The sequence below is a fragment of the Taudactylus pleione genome, unplaced genomic scaffold (genome assembly GCF_031769625.1).
Source record: "Taudactylus pleione unplaced genomic scaffold, aTauple2 ptg000903l, whole genome shotgun sequence".
Classification (NCBI taxonomy): domain Eukaryota; kingdom Metazoa; phylum Chordata; class Amphibia; order Anura; family Myobatrachidae; genus Taudactylus; species Taudactylus pleione.
In genome coordinates, this window is record NW_028285304.1 from 800130 (window position 1) to 822021 (window position 21892).

The 21892-nt window shown below is 43.7% G+C and overlaps 1 pseudogene; it reads right to left on the bottom strand.

The window, feature by feature from the left end:
* Window positions 1–283: 283 nt before the first annotated feature.
* On the bottom strand, window positions 284–1284 carry LOC148473961 (E3 ubiquitin/ISG15 ligase TRIM25-like; annotated as a pseudogene).
* Between the last annotated feature and the right edge of the window lie 20608 nt (window positions 1285–21892).

The following is a 21892-nucleotide window of genomic DNA, read 5'->3' on the forward strand; positions in this document are numbered from 1 at the left end:
TCCTCTCCTGTCTATACTGGGATAACACATCCCCACCCTCCACCGCACTGCTTTACTGACATCCACTTCCCAGTAATGTTGCCCTGAGGAGAATCCCCTGGTGCTTATTACCTGATCATGCTGAAACCTCTCTGGTGTTACTGGGTGATTCTCGTTTAAATATGACCTGGATGCAGTTTTCCTGTCACCTGATATCTGTATATAATTACCAGCTGTGGTTACATCCAGTAATATGTCTGTAGCTTCCTGCACATAGATCCCTGTATTTATACCTGTTATTATATCAGATAATGTGTGTAATGTCCCTGATATGAGACCCACATCCAGATCTCCTGCACCATGGACCTGGTTATCATGTCTCTCTGTGTCCTCAGTATCACACAAGTCACATGTGTCTGGTTCCTGTAAGACAGTCACTGGATCAGACATGTTACACAGCTCCTCAATGTGACGCATCTTCCTGGACAGCTCATCCTTCTTTATTTCCAGCTGCTGGATCAGATCAGAGACTGAGAGGGAAACGCGCTGTTCCTGTCTGGAGATTTCACTCAGGACTCTCTTCTCCAGGTCTTCCAGCTGTCTCCTGATGTCTCTAAACAGGGCAGTGACTGTCTCTGTTACACCAGCTGCTTTTCCCTGATCTTCTCTCCTGCGCTCCTGCAGACTCTGGACTCTTTTCTCAGCCTCCGCTCTCTTTGTGGTCAGTTTCTGCAGAACATTTCTCAGCTTCTCCTTCTCCTTCTCAGAGGCCTCATCCAGTGGCTCCACCTGATGTCCTCTGTGTTCCCCGATCAGACAGCAGGACACACAGATACAGGCAGCGTCCTCAGTGCAGTAATATCTGAAGAGCTCGTTATGGACGGAGCATTTCCTGTTCCCCAGGGAAGTGATGGGATCAGATATGACATGTTCTGCTGACTTGCTGTGTACTCTCAGGTGATTATCACACAGAGAAGCCTCACACAGCAGACAGGATTTAGCAGCAGGTACAGGAGAGTGAATACAGTAAGTGCAGAAGATCCCAGTCTCCTCCTGATCTAGCCGAGTAGACAGGAAACTCCCCACTATGTTACACAGAGTTATGTTCCGTATCAGTGCAGGACGCTCCTGACACTCTGCTCTGCATTCTGGACAGGTATAAACTCCAGACCCCTCCTGTGTATCCAGCACACGATCAATACAGACCCGGCAGAAGTTGTGGCCACATCTCAGGGTTACAGGATCTGTATAAATGCTCAGGCAGATGGAACAGTCCAGCTCCTGTCTCAGATCAGCAGACGCCATCGCTGGCAGCAGGAGATAGAAATGAAAGTGAACTCTGACACTCAGATACCAGTGAGGTCACATTCTGCACACAGGGCGAGGCTGAGCCGTCTCTCAGATTATAGCTACAGGTTTAGTTATACTGACTAATACATAAAGGGACATCATTCAGGAAATTATCTTATATTGGAAACAGTAAAGTTCATTTAATTCATTCATTCATTTAATCTAAGTTCATGGGTTTGATTCCCACTACGGCCCTAACTGTGTGGAGTTTGTATATTCTCCCTGTGCTTGCGTGGGTTTCCTCCGGGTACTCTGGTTTCCTCCCACACTCCAAAAATATACTGGTAGGTTAATTGGGTCCCAACAAAAATTAACCCTAGTGTGTGTAAGTGTGTGAGCATGTGGTAGGGAACATAGGGCCTGATTCAGAGCCGTTCGCTATTTGCGGTCGTTCGTTCAAAAACAAGGGGTGGCTATTCAAATGATCAGTTCGCAAATTGCAGTCTGTTCACACCTCTAAGTCTGAATGAGCGAGCAAAACATATGCTCGTTTATTTGTTAAAAACGCCCCCTGGCCGCACGCACCATACGTCATGTCCGCTATTTATTAGATTAATCGAGTACATCGACCAGCGTATGAACTGCTCGCTATTCTTGTGGTTGGTTTTTGCTACCACAATCTTGCGAGCAGTTCTGACTATAAAATAACCCAGTGACGTGGTCAATGACGCTGCTGTATTAATTATGCACACCCATAAAACGCCCGTTTTGACCTTTAAGCACGCCTGCGTTCGGATCTCCACTTCCCATTTTCAAGCACCTTCCCCTGTTACCACCCACATACGCCTCATTCTGTCACTCAAAATAGCAGGCATTCGCTATATTGCGAGCACATGAATTTCGGCCGCACTGACTGGTTCGCGCATGCGTATAACGATCCGTACGCATGCGCAGATGTGCGAACATCGCTCGGAACGAGCGTACTGCCGCTAGCGAGTGGCTCTGAATGAGGGCCATAGATTGTAAGCTCCACTGGGGCAGGGACTGATGTGAATGGCCAAATATTCTCTGTAAAGTGCTGCGGAATATGTGTGCGCTATATAAATAACTGGTAATAAATAAATAAAATAAATTTAATAAGATGAATATTATTACTTCTGTCCATTTGCTGATGTAGTGAACCAGGTTCCAGGTGCGCTGGCTGGTGTTCTATTCTCTTCTTGGATCCAGCAGCAAGACACACTGTGACAGAGGGGCAAGTGTGATGGATTGTTCCCTTTTTTTGCAGACACAATGATCAGGCCTTGGGTGGATTCAAGTGATTTTATTGTAGCAATTTTAAAGTGACATACATTAAGAATTTAAATAAATGCACTTTTCTAGCCCTACCCAAAGGCAAACAGTTACAATTTCAGCTGTATTGAGTAACTTGGAAAAGAAATGACCAAAAGTAGCAACTTTGTTACAGTAGCAGGTAAGAGCTAACTATCCAGTCACCACTGTTTTAGAGTAACAATGTGCAACCTCAGCCGGCAAGGAAGGTAACAAAAAAAATGATAACCAAGCTTGTTACTACTGCAGAAACTCCAGGCACATGCAATGAGACAGCCTGTAAGCAGCAGCCCTTAGTGGGTGAGTGCACACATACAGGCAGGCACTACGTAGTAACAGGTCAGCTAAATAGGTGCTGTTTTGAAATAAAGCTGATGGAGACTCCTATGCAGCAGTGTAGTGAAGAACAATACAAAGGCGGGAGAGACAGGCAGCAAATTCTATGTACTAACAGTTCAGATAAATAGGTTCTGTTTTAACATGAAACTGCCGGAGTCTCTTATGCAAGAAGCGTAGTCAAGAACAAGACACTGACTGGAAAATTATATGCAGCAAACCCTACGTAGTCACGGGGGATCGTTATCATTTACCGCCGGCCACATGGTTCAAATCCCGACAGCGGCTGCCCGACATGGGTGAAAATCCTGAATGGTGATTAAGGTAAGTAACCCAAATATTCCCCCCCCTAACCCTAATCTTCCCTTTGGGGTGCCTAACCATAACCTCCCCCCCAGTGCCTAACCCTAATCCCCCCTCTAAGTGCATAAACCTAACCCCCCTTCCCCGCTGCCTAAATCTAAATCTCCCGGGGGGGGTGCCTAGCCCTAACCCCCCTTCCCCTAGCCTAAACCTAACCCTCCCGGGGGGGTGCCTAACAATAAGTCCTACCCGGGAGCCCCTAACCTAACCCTCTCCCCCCGTGGCTGTCCACACCTGGCTTACCTTCGATCAGGATGCCGGGCGTCGGGTTCCCGGCGTAGGTAAAATGACAGGCGTCGGGATTTCGACACCTGTTATTTAACCCTTTGCCGGGATTTAGACAGTCAGGAAGCCGATGGTCGGGATTCCGTCCATCGGCTTCCTGACTGCTTCCCAGTCACGGGTTAGGTAAGTACATGCTGTTTGTAATATAGAAGCTGGATAGAGCCTCTGGTGCAAAAGCTTAGTGACTCACAATACACTAATGGGAAAATACGCTGCAATCTCTATGTAGTCACAGTACAGGTAAGTACATGCTGTTTTCAATAATAAAGCTGAATAGAGCCTCTGGTGCAAAAGCTTAGTGATGCACAATACACTAATGGGAAAATATGCTGCAATCTCTATGTAGTCACAGGTCAGGTAAGTACATGCTGTTTTCAATAATAAAGCTGAATAGAGCCTCTGGTACAAAAGCTTAGTGATGCACAATACACTAATGGGAAAATATGCTGCAATCTCTATGTAGTCACAGTTCAGGTAAGTAAGTGCTGTTTTCAATAATAAAGCTGAATACAGCCTCTGGTGCAAAAGCTTAGTGATGCACAATACACTAATGGGAAAATATGCTGCAATCTCTATGTAGTCACAGTTCAGGTAAGTAAGTGCTGTTTTCAATAATAAAGCTGGATAGAGCCTCTGGTGCAAAAGCTTAGTGATGCACAATACACTAATGGGAAAATACGCTGCAATCTCTATGTAGTCACAGTTCAGGTAAGTACATGCTGTCTTCAATAATAAAGCTGAATAGAGTCTCTGGTGCAAAAAGCTAAGTGAAGCACAACACACTGACGGGAGAAAGTACGAGCTGTTTGCAATAGAAAGTCTGATGTCACTCTCATGCATGAAGCGTAGTGACGCACAACACACTAGCGAGAAATAGGCAGCAGATTCCACATGGTAACAGTTCAGGTGAGCAGGTGATGTTTAATATAAAAAGATGACAGAGTCCATCATGCAAGAAGCTTGACGAAGCACAACACACTGACGGGAAAATACGCTGCAGTCTACCATTATTATTATTATTCTTTATTTATATGGCGCCACAAGGGTTCCGCAGCGCCTTACAATGTACAACAAATGAGCATACAAGAAAACAGTTATTAACAGTACAAACAATGCAGGACAGATACATGATTAATACATTGCTGCATAACACTTAGATAAGCAGCATGGTGTCGGCAACCAAGGGTGGGGTACTGTTGTATATTAAAGTATAATCAAGTGAAGGAGAAGCACATGAGGGAAGAGGGCCCTGCTCGTGAGAGCTTACATTCTAAGGGGAGGGGGCAGACAGACAGGGGTGACACAGATGGGCTGGATACAAGGGTGACAGTAATATAACATTTATGGAAATGTTAGGTTAAACTATTCACAGTTCCCTAATACTGTTGCCGCCAGTTGAGGTTATCACAAGGATAGACCCGAAACAATAAATCTACATTCAAATGACAAGAAATGAGCCCTGTTGCAGATACCGAGTAGCATTGGCATACAAATAAAAACAAGCAGTGAGTGACTTGGCGGGCAGAAGTCCACGGTACCAATAAAGGATCAATACTGCAAACTCAATACGCAATTAGCATAAAACATTTGCAAGGCGGATCACATAGACATCAGATTGTCAATAATACAAATTCAATAGGCAAGTAGTATATAACATTTGCAAGTTGGAACATGAGAGCATTAAATTATCAATTATGCAAATTAATTTGGCCGTTAGCATAAAACATTTGCGGATGTGAACATGTAAGCATTAAATTACCAACAATGCGCACTCAATGGGCACATATCAGAAACATACACTGATCACTGTGATCCATGTATGTTTCTGCCTGTAAATTGTGTAAAAAAGGTTAAATGTAAAAAATAAATAAATAAATGACATAGAGCCCCCCTCCTAATGCTTAACCAGCCCCGGACTTACCAGCCAGTCCTGTTTCTTAAAATTATGGGGAACAAAATGAGTAGGGCTCCACAGTAATTTAAGAACCAGCACCAGGCAGCAGGGCCAGACCTGGTTTTAAATATAGGGAGTAAAACTTTTGCGTGAAGTACCCCCTATATTTAAAACCAGCTCTTGGCCCTTTCTAGCGGGGGGCTGATGCCACAGCCAGGGGTGCACTTTCACCGGGCCCCCAAGCCGCAGCATCAGTCCTGACCGCTAGTCACCCCAGGCCAGGGATCCCTGGGGAGTTGGGGACCCCCCAATAAAGGGGTCCCCCTCTCCAGGGCACCCCTGGCCTAGGCTGATAGCCGGAGCTATCCCCGCCACCCCTGGGCGGTGGGTGATGGGTTGATAGTGTAGGTGTAGTGTATAAAAAATAGAATAATTCACATTGTCTTTACAGTGGAACTAAAGGTCCCAGCAAGCCTCCCCAGCATACTGGTACTTGGAGAACCACAAGTAACAGCATGCAGGCCATTAAGGGCCCACTGGTACGTGTAATTCACCTGTAAAGAAATGTGTAAAAAACACAACACACACCGTGAAAATAAATTTTTAAATACCCACACACACACACACACATACCCACACATACACACCACACACATACCCACACATACATACTCACCTGTTCCCAGATGTTCGCGTCCCCTTCTCAATGTATCCTATGGAAGTATCTGAAAAAAAGATCCAATACTCACCTTTTGTCCCATGATGTTCTCCGCAGTAATCCAAATAGAGCCCCGGACACACTGTAACAACAGGCTTCAGCATGGTGTTACAGTATCGCTAATGACAGCTCCGGGCTTGAGCTATCATTAGTGCCGGGCTGCCAGCCAATCAGCGGCGGCTTCCATTAGCGTCCGCTCATTGGCTGGGACCCACGTGGAGTAGCCGCTCATTGGCCGCTCATTTAAAATTATTAAATCACTCGAATCTTAGTAAATTTACCCCTAGGTGTGTGAGATGCAAGCTTACCCAAGTGGTTCAGAGGGGGAGGGGCAGTGGCGTAACTATAATGGGCACATGGGACCCCGCAGCACACACACTCCACCCATATTATTTTAAACTTACTTGTCTGTGGTCCCGCGTCGGGTGTCAGCGCTGCTCAGAACACCGGAAAATGATAGAGGCACAGAGAGGAATAGGGGGTTCAGATAGAGGCAGAAGGGTGCACATATAAGACACAGAGAGGAATAGGGGGTACACAGACAGGCTAAAGATGGTACAGTTAGTGACACAGAAAGAATAGGGGGCAGGGGCGTATTTATAATGGGTGCACACCCTGCACCCATATTATACTTACCTCTCCAGAGTCCCACATCGGCGCCGGGGCCTGCGCTGTAAAAATGGCTGTAAAATGACTGTCACGGCCATTTTCCCGGTGACCTGCGCATGGGCTATAGACTCTGGGTACACTCTAGTGCCCAGAGTGTATAAGTGCAGCGCTGGCCTCGCACCATTCAGTGTGCTGCCGGCTGCTGGCCGGAGCGGAGTGGGCCCGTGAAGGAGACTGCTCACGGATTCCCTCCTCTCTAGAAACTCCCGATAGGGGGTACAGACAGAGGCAGAAGTGGGCACAGAGATGAATATGGGGTATAGAGTTAGTAGGGGGTACATATAGAGGCACAGAGAGGCAGAAGGAGGTACAACATAGAAGTATGGACAGATAATAAACAATAAATTAAGGGGTCTATTTACTAAGCAGTGTTAGGAGACAGAGTGAAAAGTGATAAGAAAGTGATGAGGTGCCAGCCAATCAGCTCCCAACTGTCATTTTTCAAACACAGCCTCTGAGATGACAGTTGGGAGCTGATTGGCTGGCACCTTATCACTTTCTTATCACTTTTCAATTAATTTTTTTGACAAAGGTCATGTGACTAGGCATGCTCCGGGCACCGTGGCTACATGCTACGCCTCTGGGTGTTGCAGTGCACCAGACATCATTGCGGTAAATACACCGGCAGATGGAAGCATACCATATACCAGTGGTTCTCAAACTCGGTCCTCAGGACCCCACACAGGTCACATTTTGCAGGTCACCCAGCAGGTGCACAGGTGTATTCATTACTCACTGACACATTGGAGCTAATTATTTCACTTGTGATTCAAACATTATTTTTACTAAAATAAAGTGAAAAAGGGGGTTTTCACTGCCTTATCACATTATTTTAGTAGAACTTGTAAATTTCTACTCCAAGCCCTAATTATCACATATTTTCAGTAAGCAGATCGCATCTCCCATAACTGTAATGGGAAATGCGATCTGCCTGAGATTTACTAAAAATAAATTGTGATAAAATACCGGGGGAAGCCCTGTGATAATAACGCCCAGGGACGGTTCTATAATTACGCATGGTACGCAGCTGACTAAGGCGCCACATAGTGGAGGGCGCCTTGGCTGCGACCAAGTTAATGTATTATTTACTACAATATAGACAGCAGCTGAATGGTGCTGGGGACAGACTGTGACACAGCTACACAGCGCTTATAAGGAGCCAGCAGCTCCAGTTGGTTTATGGTTAGGCTCTGAGCCGAGCATGAGAGAGAGTGGATTATGCATTTACATAACTCTACATAACTCTATAAATGTCCCCAGTGGTGTCTTACACATATATTGCTGTTATTTCACGTAATATACAATGTTCTATATCTGTATATCTCCATTTTATATTCCAAACTCACCTAATCTGGGTCATGCATATCCAAGCTGCTCCTGATGACATAAGGGGAGATGTATTAAACATTGGCAAGAGATAAAGTACCAACCAATCAGCTCCTAACTGTCATTTTTCAAACACAGTATGTAAAGTGACAGTTAGGAGCTGATTGGCTTGCACTTTATCTCCGCCCACTTTATTTCTCTCCAAGACTTAGTACATCTCCCCCATAATGAGAGAGCTGGTATATGGTAACATGTAATGAGCTCTGGACCTTCCATGGTCTTCTCTTGCCACAGCCCACGGTCCGATGCATCTGCGATGAGGAATCATATTAATGGTTTGGTAAAGTATCACGTTATACACAGAACACTACAGTTATATTAATATATAGCAATATAGTAATGCACTAGTCATACATTAAGGTGTAATGTACTTTAGGACAACCCCCTATCAGTAAAACAGGCAAATAATTGGGAGTCCCCATTACCTGTTCCCGGGGAACCGGGCTTTGGTGGATGCTGTTAATGTTATCGGCAATGAGCGGCCATGCTGAGCTCTGCAAGAGGATTCTACTATAGCGTTACAGAGGGGGAAATCTCCACCGGTGCCGAGAACGCGAACCAGCTCTTGTCCCGCTGACATTTGCTTTATGATGGGGCATGTTTGAACTGGGATAGCAAAATGGCTACTGACAGCCATTTCTATTCATGGTTCTTATGTGTGTATCAGACATGAAGTGGTATCAGGCATGAAATGGTACTGGAATGTGGAAAGTAGACAAGCCATAAATCCTTTAGGCGTTGTCCACTGCGATATACGCTTGCGTTAAGTTTTAGAAAGCTCTTATCAGTAGTTAACCAATAGAGTAGTTTGAAGTAGGTTTATGCCCATATTAGTAAGAGTTAGATGGGTATGACAAGTAGGATACTATATAAACGAAGAACAAAGGAGATTCCAGTGGCCTGCCCTAAGCCTGGACAAGACTGCAGTTGGTGGCCATGAAATTGTTTGTTCCAGCTCTATTCTGAGACGAGGCTCCTGGATCGTGTAACCATTTATATTCCGAAGCTAAGTAACTATTATTCCTTCATATCTTGTCATTTGTTGTAATAAATTATATCTTTTTTCAAGATACTGGTTTGTGTGGCTTAATTAACCTTCTGTATCCAAGAACCTTATTCCGTTCCACTGGGAACAATGTTTTACTGAGAGAGAGAACTGGGCAACTGGGGACAACGCTTTATAACTATGAATGACCGACAAAGGGGATATTTAACTTTCTTGCAAATACACTGAGGAGGAACAGAGAAATGCTGGTGGTGTACTACATACATGTGCATCCGTGTGACACATGACATAATGTTACATAAGGAGGGGTGTATGTATATAATGTACATGTACGAGTACTTATCAATACACATAACATATGCAGAACAGGAAAAAGATATTTAAAAAAAGGAAGAGTATTTGGAACAGAGGAATAAATTGATGAATTATTCAAACTTTAGACATTTTTTATTTATTTAGCGCTACTGTCACCGTGCTATGATATGATTGGTTATCATGACATGATGTCACGAATATCTCTGCCCCTAAAACCATCTCACACACACGCACCCTTACATCTTCCTAAGGCCTTCTTACAGATATTCTGTGGACTTAATCCAAATTACACCAACATATAGAGATGAAGTATAAATGTAGTATTCAAAAACAAAATGGCCGCTCATTGACTATCGCACTGACCCATGCATGGCACCAGTACAATATTATACTGGTAATTGTTAGATAATGATATTAGATGCTGGATTACAGCGAGTTATTGTACATTTATACTACATAGTAAATGTCCCCCCCCATTCCAGTAATCACCTCTCATTGCTGCTTCTATAGGAAATTAAATGAAGTCACAGAACGAATCAGTGATCTGATAGTGTAAGTTCCTGTTTCTCTTTCTAGATGAGAGAAGGACTGAAGGATGACTGGACGGAGATGACCAATTGTTTACGTAAGAACAGTAATACATAGCAATAATAACTTACATCCATTTTAGGTTACTGTGGGGTCAAGAGCCAGAAATGACTTTTAAAATCTTCAGTGACCTCATCAGGTTATAGTGTCACATTATGGGGCTCATGTAGCTCTGGATGTACTGAAAGTGCGCAGGAAAAGTAGGACGCATCCCGTTACTCATCACTAGCGTTTGTGTCACGTGTACATCAGGCGTAATGCCGAACTTGTACAGTAACGATAGCCTTGGTGCTTTTTATACATACAGTGTTCATAAAAATGTTACAGTAACCTATTTGTACACAATATAGCAATCTAGTGACGTGTCCTATACACAATGTGCACATTCTTTTAGTATGCAAGTGCAGTATAGATATCATATGCAAATCTACAAGCAACATAACATGAGCCCCTATGTGAGTACCAGGGTCTCTTCCTATTGTGCTTTACATATATCTAAGCAAAAGAAAAATGTGTATTTATCTAATCTGCACAGTCTTTTTATAAGCTTTGGAACCCACCTGTGTGATGCAGAGGGCACTTCTGGCCAGCAATGGTACCTGCCTCCCATGTACAGCTAATGCCCCCCTACGGCCCTACCCCATGGTAATGTAGGCATTGGATAACTGAGAACAGCCATAGAGCGTACATCCAGCCCTACTGAAACACCATTGGTGGATTGCAGTGTGTATGCTAATGAGCACACAATAGGCAGCCCCCATTAGTTATATGTGGAGGCAGCTTGTACAACCCCTTTAACCCTCTTTAATGCTATAAATGTGCTAATACATTAAGCAATATTTTGTTGTTAGTCCTTATGTGTTTCTCAGTGTAACGATGGTCCCTGTATCTTTCTTTTTCCTCCCACTTTTGATGTTGAATAATGAGCCCCCAGTGAGAGCAGAGACCCCAGCCTAATGCAAATCTCTGTCGGGAATTGTGAACCACCCTCTTCCTCATTGGTCACACGTAAGGCCTGGACAGAGTGATTAGCTCCCCAGATAACGACGTCTGCAGCCCATAATGACCTCTATGTGTAATAACAGTTAAAGGGAAATGTCTGATTGATACAAACATGAAATAAACTGGCTTCAGACAAATATAGCTTTATGTTATTGTCCTATTTGGTGTACATAGAGGAAGAGTAACAGGGGCCTATTTATGAAGTAATATTTGCTGCGTACCCACCAATATTATGGATCCCCCAGATGTATCGGGGAGTGACCACAGCAGATATCTCCGATTGTGGTAATGATGCCCCATAGAGAGGTGATGGCAGCTCTGGGTAGTATTGTACTTTGTGTTAGGTCCCTCCGTTGGGGCAAAGCCTGGTTCCCCCCCCCCACCGTACCTTGTTCCAGAATATGACTACTCTCCTGCAGCCCCCAACAATTGTGCTGGGCAGAAGCGTCATCTCTAGGGCATTTTGGGTAACAGCCGGTTTCATCTGGGGATAAAAGTATCTATAGGTCAGAGTTCCCAGAAGTGCTTGGATATTGTATAACAGGGATGATCCTTAGTACATTGGTAATGGTGTTATATATTATTAGCGGGAGGAGGAGCTGGAGACACGCTGCTAGAGAAATTTCAGTCAGTGTTTAATAATTAAATTGGGGGCCGGATCTCACCCAGGTGTAGGTGACACTTTGATTACAGCGGGAAATAAAGTGTAGTATGAACATATGGATCAGCTCCTCACTAGCAGGAAGTGACCTCACTGCACCTTTACAGACATGTGACCCTACAGGCCTCAGCCACAGTGAGAACAGCTGACAAGCTGAGGGGTAGATTTACTAAAGCTTCTAAAATAGACAAGTTGTGGTGTTGCCCACAGCAACCAATCAGATCCTGTTTATCATTTTCTAGAATGTAGTAGAGAAATGAAAGCTAAAATCTGATTGGCTGCTATGGGGCAAAACCTCCACTTTCATTTTTAGAAGCTTTAGTAAATCTATCCCTAAACATGTTATGTGAGAAATAGCAGAGTGATATGAGGAACTGAAACTGCTTACAACAGGCTATACAGTGGGTCTCTCTAGGTTAGATAAGGAGATTAATGGTCATAGAACCAAATCAAAGATCCATATACTACCAAAATAGAGATACGGTAGATGCAGATAAGAGAAGTACATACACATTACATAAGAGAGGATAAGGACTGCATTATAGATCAATGGCTGGGAATCTGTGGCCTTTGGCTGCTGTGGTTACATACATGAAGACATTAAAGACAGGGAGACAGAAGCATATAAACAATGGCTGCAACCATGGGGGGGGATTATTAAACCATCTAATCAGTGGACAAAAGGACAGGTAGAGACGTTGTCCATACCAACCAATCACTGTGCATTCTGCTACAATTCCTGCTATTACATTGTATGGGGGCTACGGTGACGCGTTTCACAGCAAATGACGTCATCACTGCTTCCTACCCTTTATACCTCACACAGGAAGTGACGGCATGAGGGAGGGTTGTCCGCCCTCCAGGGACCTGGGAGACTCTTCCCCTGGAGATCCCAGGGGAGCCAGCAAGTATGTAGTATGTAGTAATATGGTAAGTAGAGACTTGTAAGAGTAACAGCCGGTAAGTATGTAACAATTAGTAAGATGGTAAGTGGAAGAGTAACAGCCGGTGAGTATGTCACAATTAGTAAGATGGTAAGTGGAAGAGTAACAGCTGGTGAGTATGTCACAATTAGTAAGATGGTAATGGTAAGAGTAACAGCCGGTAAGTATGTAACAATTAGTAAGATGGTAAGTGTAAGAGTAACAGCCTGTAAGTATGTAATAATTAGTAAGATGGTAAGTGGAAGAGTAACAGCCAGTGAGTATGTAACAATTAGTAAGATGGTAAGTGTAAGAGTAACAGCCGGTAAGTATGTAACAATTAGTAAGATGGTAAGTGTAAGTGTAACAGCCGGTAAGTATGTAACAATTAGTTAGATGGTAAGTGTAAGAGTAATAGCCGGTAAGTATGTAACAATTAGTAAGATGGTAAGTGGAAGAGTAACAGCCGGTAAGTATGTCACAATTAGTAAGATGGTAAATGTAAGAGTAACAGCCGGTAAGTATGTAACAATTAGAAAGATTTTAAGTGTAATAGTAACAGCCGGTAAGTATGTAACAATTAGTAAGATGGTAAGTGGAAGAGGAACAGCCGGTAAGTATGTAACAATTAGTAAGATGGTAAGTGTAGGAGTAACAGCCGGTAAGTATGTAACAATTAGTAAGATGGTAAGTGTAGGAGTAACAGCCGGTAAGTATGTAACAATTAGTAAGATGGTAAGTGGAAGAGGAACAGCCGGTAAGTATGTAACAATTAGTAAGATGGTAAGTGTAAGAGTAACAGCCGGTAAGTATGTAACAATTAGTAAGATGGTAAGTGTAAGAGTAACAGCCGGTAAGTATATAACAATTAGTAAGATGGTAAGTGTAGGAGTAACAGCCGGTAAGTATGTAACAATTAGTAAGATGGTAAGTGGAAGAGGAACAGCCGGTAAGTATGTAACAATTAGTAATATGGTAAGTGTAGGAGTAACAGCCGGTAAGTATGTAACAATTAGTAAGATGGTAAGTGTAGGAGTAACAGTCGGTAAGTATGTAACAATTAGTAAGATGGTAAGTGTAAGAGTAACAGCCGGTAAGTATGTAACAATTAGTAAGATGGTAAGTGTAGGAGTAACAGCCGGTAAGTATGTAACAATTAGTAAGATGGTAAGTGTAAGAGTAACAGCCGGTAAGTATGTAACAATTAGTAAGATGGTAAGTGTAGGAGTAACAGCCGGTAAGTATGTAACAATTAGTAAGATGGTAAGTGTAGGAGTAACAGCTGGTAAGTATGTAACAATTAGTAAGATGGTAAGTGTAGGAGTAACAGCCGGCAAGTATGTAACAATTAGTAAGATGGTAAGTGTAGGAGTAACAGCCGGTAAGTATGTAACAATTAGTAAGATGGTAAGTGTAAGAGTAACAGCCGGTAAGTATGTAACAATTAGTAAGATGGTAAGTGTAGGAGTAACAGCCGGTAAGTATGTAACAATTAGTAAGATGGTAAGTGTAAGAGTAACAGCCGGTAAGTATGTAACAATTAGTAAGATGTAGGAGTAACAGCCGGTAAGTATGTAACAATTAGTAAGATGGTAAGTGGAAGAGTAACAGCCGCTGAGTTGCAACATGAGCGAGATTTCTTCAATTTAGCAGGAAATGTAAAAGCAGCCATTTATTTAGCCCTCTATTTGGTAATGCTGCTCTCAAGCAATACAGGTTTTGTATCACATATATGCAATAGTGTTTAAATGCTTGATAAAGGATTAAAATAAAAACCAACAAATTGTTATTATTGCGGATAAATCACCAAAATTTCAGCACTTGCAAAAGCTCCCTGGGTATTACATGTGTCCCCAGGGCTGGGTCCCAGTACTTATGAGTCTTGAAGCTGCCAGGGTCAGTTTTGGAAAATCCAGGTAACAAAAGGAGAATGGACGTTGCAGTATCAGTAGTAGTCACTAGATGGCAGCAGATGAGTGAAGTGCATAGAGACCCATAAAACTTATTATTGTGGTGCACAAATACTGATAGATGAGGGAGATGCTCTTACATGTTATTGTCTGGTTTATTAGGCGGATGGATGGGCATTTATGTGATATAAACCATGTAAGGAGGCCTGTTACAGAGATGGTGCTATAGCGTCTGCTCTAGTGTCTGATGCCGGAGTTGTGAATGTGATATGTAAATGCTGGTGTCAGCTGTCCCTTGTGTACTAGCGTATGCCAGAATATGACAGCCCTGACACACCCACTTTCGCTGCCTGCGCGTGCCGTAACTCCACCAATGGTTCTGTACACACCACCATCGTGTACACCATCGGCACATGCACCTACCTTATGGCAGGTGTAGTGTCTTCGTCTGAACATGGCCTCTATGGAAGCAGCTGGGCCTATGAGAAAGCAGCCGCTGTCACAGAAACGCCCCCGACACTCCCTTAACACGCCCACATCCAGCGGGGTCCACACCACACACGCTCTCATTACTCACCTCCCCGGAGACCCCTGTCAGCTGCGGCTACGCTCCTGGAATCTCCAGGAAAATGGCGCTTCCTTCTCTCAGTTGAGCATTTTGCTATATTATTCCATTGTATCACTAGGAAAAGTATTAAATTTGGCTGCGAAAAGCCGTTATCGGTGATAATTTATCACCGATTATGTATTTTTCGCCTATATCAATAACCCCCGTATTCAATTACAAAGACTTTTCGCCGGTGCGAAAAGCCTTTGTAAAAAAACAGGTATAATTTTTTGACAGTTTTTAGCTAGCGGAAAAAAGTGCAGAATTGGGGTTTAGGGGTGCAGGCTTAAAAAAAATAGCCTGCACCCCTGGGAATGGTCCCTAAAATTAATGTATGTCAAAAAAGGTAAAAAAAAAAAAAATCGGATCACCCCCAAAAAATGTTTTACATTTTGGAAAAAATAATAATTAGGTAACACACTTCTAAAATAGCTAAATGTAATCCAGCGGCGTTCCAAAGTATGCGGCAGGTGTTTTCTTCAATGCGGGTGATAGCGGCAGGTGCATTTTTGCAGAATTGAAAAAAATCATTTTAGGGACTAAAAAAATATGCTTGCACCCATTTTCATGTACCCAAATTTGATGGGCATAGTTATTTTTCCCCCAAAACAACTTGCTAAATGCTCTTCTGCATCACCTTCTTCAAAGCCGCATTTATGCACCTGCCGCGGCTATTTAAAAACCCGACTTCCCTTCAGCATGCAGAAATGGGGGTGGATATCTTTAGGGGGGGTCCAAGGATGTTTTCCTGAAAATTCCCATTTTTTTCTCGGCGCTCACAGTTTTGCCGGGTCCCGTTTTCGCGTCCTTTGAAATTGAATACGGGGAATATCGGGCATGCGCGCAATACTTTTCCGCCTGGAAAACAGGCGAAGGAGGCGAAAAGTCTGGACTTTTTGCCTCACATTGAATACGCCCCTAAGTTTCATAATGGGGTCTCAAAATATCACCAAAACGTTTTCTCACCAGGGACAGGTGACATATTGCTCCCCACATTCTGTGACAATACCTTGGACTGGAGAATAGCGCGCCTGTAAGTCCTCAGATAATAACAAAAGGGGCATTGATATAGGGAAAAGAGGTGTAATAGCAAAGCATAGCATGTCAGTTATGCCTGGTCATTTATTCATTACACTTGTCTTTAAAGTAGACTCCAAACAAAGGAATCAGGATCAGACTTATGTACAACCCACAGACCCCGTCTCTGTACTCTGGGATGGGGTGTTTGGCAGCACAGAATAGTCTTGTTCTTAGCAAAACTTCAATCTTTGTGGAAAGTGTTAATAATAACTCCCATAACTTTATGCCATATTATGTACATGGGGCACAGGAGTGGTGCATGTTACTGCCCACATGCAAGGTGATCTGCTCTCGCAGCTACTAGAGTAATGCATCACAGGTAACTGCAGGGCCCGATTAATGTTTGCAGGGGCTACAGCACAATTACCTTGTGGAGGCTCCTACCAATAAAATTGTCAGTAGAATATGCTGGAATTGTTATTAAAGAGTATAATGTGTAATACTCCCAGTAGTACTAATGTGTTATACACACTGCAGTGCCCCCAGTTCCCATGATGCCACCGTGCCCCCCATGCTGTGATATCTGTATGTGGGGGGAACGGACTGAGGGCCTGATTCAGACCCACTCGCTAAGCTGCGTTCACACACTATGGGCGATTGTCCCCCGTCTGCGCATATAAAAGCGGCAATATGTGCATGCGCGAGCCACTCACTGCGATCGGGAATCGTGCGCTCAAAGTACACAAACTGGATGCTACTTTGAGTGACAGATTGAAAAAGTGCCGTTTGTGGGTGGTAACAGGGGAAGGTGCTTGTGAACGGGGGAGTGGTGCTGCGAATGCAGGCGTGTCTGGGCATCAAAACAGCGTTTAATGGGCGTCCATAATTAGCATGGAAGCGTCATTGTACACGTCACCTGGTTATATTTCAGCCTGCAGTGTCTGCTGCAGCCAGAGATTTATTACAGTAATACCAAACGGAATCGGTATAAAATACAGATGGATAGGATGCAGGCTGGCAGTACACTGACAGGGGCATCCCGATGGTTCAAATCCCGACAGGGGAACGATAAGTAATGTTTCCCTGTTCTATTTACCCCTTAACCCTCCTTTCCTGCTTACATGTGCGGTGTGCGTCCAGGGATGGGCAGGGGCTGTGCTTTATAGCGATAGGCTGCCCAGCCCCTGCACTGCACAGAGGAGGAGGTGTAATGTACAGTGTTATCACTTACAGACTGCACATTACATCTCCTCCTCCATTCCATGCAGGGGTCGTGCAGCCTATTGCTATAAAGCACAGCCCCTGACCTACACTCCTTTCACATGTTTGGGGGGCGAGTTGCCCCACCCTGTTACATCGCCCATGGATGTGCTTGGAATTGCTGTAATAATTCTATGGCTGCAGCAGACGACCTACTTTAGACTTGAATTGCTCTCAATATAATCATTTATGATAAATTGAATTGTGAAGAAATTTTAAGACTTAGGGGCCTATTCATCAACACTAAAATAACGTTTTTAAGGACATTTTCCTTAAATAACGTTATTTTGGTATTCATGAACAGACTTAACACAGGAGATATCTGTGATATCTCCTTGCTAAGTTCCCCTGCGTTAATTTCCACACTCCCCATACATTAGTACATTAGTACATTAGTATGGGTACATTAGTACATTAGTATTGGGATGTGGAAATTGTGGTATTCATCAAATTCCGAAAATTATCAATTTTCGGAATTTGATGCAGATACTATTCGCCACTGTGAGGTGGCGAATAGCAGAATCCACTTACCTGTATCAGCATGTGCAGGTCCCCCGACGAGTCCCTCCGGCGCTCTGCTCCGTCCTCAGGCTCCGGAGGCTGGTCTGTCATGTGTGCTCCCCAGCAGAGCACAAGAAAGTTTAGAAAAAGAAAAATTTTTTATTTTTTTTCTAATCTGTCATGTGGTCTGCTGGGAAACCACATGACAGACCAGCAGGACGGAGCCGGAGGCTGCTGCGCGGACAGGTAAGTCGGGGGGGGGGGGAGGTGAGCGGAGGGGGGTGGGGGGGTCGGGGGGGGTATACGAAACTTAACGCATCTGTAGGCAGTGCTGCGCATGCGCTGGTTTTACAGATGTAACAGCGCATGCGCAGCACTGTTTCCAGATGCGGTAATGCAGTGTATAGAGGGAAAAGTATCTATTTCCCGAAAAGCTGTCATCGCAAAAATGACAGCTTTTCGGAATAGATACTTATGGAGAGGAGGAATGATGAATCCTCTGGTAATTAGGTAGAACTCCATGAGAGTTCTAAAGCTAATTATCTCCATTGAATTTTTAGGTTTAATGAATAGGCCCCTTAGCGGCCTATTCATCATACCTTAAAATTCGATAGAGGTAATTAGGTTTAGAACTGGCATGGAGTTCTACCTAATTACCAGAGGATTCATCATTGCTCCTCTCCATAACTATCTATTCCGAAAAGCTGTCATTTTTGCGATGACAGCTTTTCGGGAAATAGATACTTTTCCCTCTATACACTGCATTACCGCAGCTGTAATCAGTGCTGCGCATGCGAACGTTCTGTTCACAAAAGCGGCGCATGCACAGCACTGTCTACAGCTGCGGTAATTCTGTGTGGACTCCCCCCCGACCCCCTCCACTCACCCACCTACCTGGCTGCTGCAGATGGTTTCGACTGCTGCGCTGACACTGTGGAGCTCATTCAGACCCACTCGCTAGATGCGTTCATTCACTCCCTGTGCATGCAAATCCAGCGCGCGCCCAGCAAGGCAAGCGATTGCACGGGAAGGCATTAGCACGCCCACTATGTCTTGGCGTGCGATCGCTTTGTGTATGCAGACGCCCAACAGCACTTCATAAGACGCCCACTTGCGCACGTCATCTCCAGGAAGTGCTTTAAACCATTGGTACATCGAGCACCATCGGATGCGATCGCAGCGCTTAAGGTTGGCTATACCCTGCCGCAAGCACTGCGAGCACTTCACAGTGAAACCCCACCAAGTGACGTGCACTATGACGTTGCCTTTTAATTATGCACGCCTCTGAAACGGCATTGAAGTACATAAGCGCGCCTGTGTTCGCACCTCCACTCCCCCATTACTAGTGGCCTGCCCCTGTTACCACCCACAAACGGCCTCTCCTGTCACTCACTCTGCTGGGCTATCTATACGCAGTGAGCAAACGCATCCTGGTATCTCGCACTCATTCGTGCATGTGTATTGCGATGCGTATGCATGCGCAGAAGAGCGACTATTGGCCAGCAATCAGGCCCTGTGTTCTTCCGGCAGAACACAATGAAGTAAAAATTAAAAAAAAAAACTTACTGTATTCTAGACCAGGGAGTGACAGAGCGAGCCGAAGAGGACCTGCCCAGCTGAAAGTAGGTGAGTATCACCCGCTGTACAACACCTGAGAGTGGCGGATAGTAACACCATCAAATTCCAAATATGAATAATTTTCGGAATTTGATGAATAGCCTAATTTCCATATCCCCATACTAATGTACTAATGTACTAATGTACTAATATATGGGGAGTGTGGAAATTAATGCAGGGGAACTTACCCAGGAGAGATCAGTGATATCTAATGTGCTAAGTGTGTTAATGAATACTAACAAAACGGTAATTAAGGAAAATGTCCTTTAAAACCGTTATTTTAGTGTTGATGAATAGGCCCCAATGTTTTGTTTTATTTTCCTTTGTGAGAAATTATTCGCCGATCTCATTATCTCTGGAGGTATTGGCTGTAATCAGATATTTCACTTATTATTCTTTATTATCCTGGTCCTAAGAACTGGGATTACCGCAATAAATGATATGTTTACACTCATGTGTGACACGTTACATGTATGTTATATCCTAAGCCCCACTCATTTTTAAGAAAATGTGTATATATAATTACAAGTTAATTTTGAAGGGAATTTATTTACAAAGAAGACTGCACCACAAAAGGGAACGTTTCCTTTGCTGAACCATCCATTATGGTTCAACATCCATTTTGTCTTCCCTACCCAAACGTTACTATGGTGACTGGCAATGGCTGACGCACTGCACAGCATTCAGACATGTGACATTGGGAAAATATAACCCCGCCCCAATCTGCAAAACTCCACCCATTGTGGTTAAAAGAATTGCCCTTTTTGGGCTTTGTAACTTATGGCAGATGGGTGGTATTATATCCTGCCCCTGCTCACCCCTAATCACAGTCTGATACTTTATTTCATACAGATATCTGCCTGTATGGCTGCTGCTAATGTCTGTGTGATGACATCACAATGGCCCATTGTTACACAATAAGTGGTAAGAACACTACAGCTTATCCTGTTGTGTGGTCCCCCCTAGTGTGTGAAGCGTTGTCTAGAGCTGGTGGTTGTGTTTGGTAGTGATAGGTTTGAGTTTTTATTTAGTTTTTCTTAGTGTTAGGTTATATTTCTCTAGTTTATAAGTTTTTTAGTTTTTAGTATATTTAGTATTTAGTATAGTTAGATTAGTATTTTAGAATTTAGTATAGTTATATTATTTAGTAGAGTTTAGTATTTTAGGATCATTAGTATAGCATTTTAGTATTTAGTATAGATTAGTAGTTAGTATAATAGTTGGAGAGTAGGGAGTAGGAGTTAGGGGGCAGCCATGGGCTGCTTTCCCTTCAAGATTCGCTGGCCATGCTCCAAGAAAAAGGTAAGTGCGCTGTTATGTTTAATTCTTGTACTTTGCACAATTGGGATTTTTGAAGAACTTAAAAAGGGGTGGAGCTCACCTGAAAGTGGGCGTTTCTGGACATAGGAGGCGGGGATTGTCCCACTTTAGTAGGCCTAAATGTAGGGTGGTGTCTGTGTCCGAATCTGACTAAGCTAAGGGGCTATTTATTATTACTTATAGTATTGCTGGTTCCCAATGGTGGCAAATCGTAGGCGTTACATATGAGCTGATTGGGTGGGTGACAGGGACAGAGGGCAGATTCTGTGACCCTTAGTCACATGACGGTGAAGTGGATTTCTGTCCCCCACTGTCCTGCGTCAGGTGTATACAGCCAGTGACTGCTCAGGTAATAGGGTCATATTCAGTTGTGCACATGGATTATAAAAATTACACACTGACATAAGTAGGCAAACCAATTGCTGGCATATAAATGTTATATTATTATATATACAATAGAGAACGTGTTAGTGTTACAGTGTTCCCCCATTTATTCCTCAATTTCTGCTGGTACATAAATAGATTTCCTGTCCTGTTACTCTATTTGGCACCTAGAAAATAAGGACATTATTAGTACAGTCATTATAGAATTGCCTACAGTATATTGTGTCACCTAGTGCTTCTGGCTGTGACTAGACCGGTGTCACTGTGTAATGATGGACCAGACACACAGAAGCAGGTGCCCATGGGGATAGCAATAGCTGAGACCTTGGTGTTACTGTGTAATGACTCTGTTATATCATTATTGCTGTAAGTACATTGTTCTCTCTCTCTCTCTCTCTCTCTCTCTTAGAGACAACGTAAAGCCCAGCTAGCTGAGCAGCAGGAGACGATACAGAGACTGACCTGTAAGAACTCATCTCACCTTCTGTGTTGTGTGAGGAGCAGTAGGTGCCAGGCGTGTGACACG